This window comes from Myotis davidii, unplaced genomic scaffold, assembly GCF_000327345.1.
Source record: "Myotis davidii unplaced genomic scaffold, ASM32734v1 scaffold1364, whole genome shotgun sequence".
NCBI lineage: Eukaryota > Metazoa > Chordata > Mammalia > Chiroptera > Vespertilionidae > Myotis > Myotis davidii.
Genome location: NW_006295736.1, coordinates 827,883 through 828,559, shown reverse-complemented (window position 1 = coordinate 828,559; position 677 = coordinate 827,883). Strand labels below are relative to the sequence as shown.

At 66.3% G+C, this 677-nt stretch overlaps 1 protein-coding gene across 1 annotated transcript in view; it reads left to right on the top strand.

The window, feature by feature from the left end:
- Positions 1–677, top strand: part of LOC102760569 (tensin-3) — a 61,535-nt gene that overhangs the window by 22,435 nt on the left and 38,423 nt on the right. The window lies entirely within an intron of this gene.

Genomic DNA, 677 nt, shown 5'->3' with positions numbered 1-677 from the left:
CCCCCCCGGAGCCACAAGGGCACCGTGTCCCCGTCCATGCCACCCCGCTGGGACAGGCGATGGGGGTGCGGGCGGCCCTGGCCTGTGAACCTGGGTCTCTCCCCTGGGAGTACCCGCCAGCGCCCTGCGGGCTGTCCTCTTCCCAGGCTTCTGAGCCGGGCCCCGTGCGGACGGCACCCTCGCAGCCCGGAGGGAGGGCAGGCCGGTGCCATCCTGGCTGCCCACGCCCTGCGGGACTCCCGGGGGAGGAGGTAGGGGTGGAGCTGAGGAGGGTCAGCCTGAGTCTCGGAGAGACGGGGTGTGGACGGGGCGCCAGGCTCACCTGGTGACTGGTGTGGCCCAGCCTGTCGGAGCCTTGGGGTGTTCACAGTGGAACCTGCTGGCCCCAAATTAGGGGGCCCCCTGGCCAAAGGGGCCCCGGCCGAGCATCCTGTTTGGGTTAGATCCTGCCACGTTCTAGTCTGTTATCATGGGCTTTATCACAGCACACGTGTGTGTGTGTGTGTCCCGTGTGTGTGTGTGGTCACAGCGGTGCCTGGTCGAGGTCTTCGTGGCTTCCTGCGCATTTACACACGTGCACGTGTAGAGGAAGAGGGAGCTTGTAAAAACCCCAAAGCCAGGAGAACGCCATCCTTTTGAGAAAAGTCAGGGCCTTGCGGAGGGCGTGCGGGGGGCAG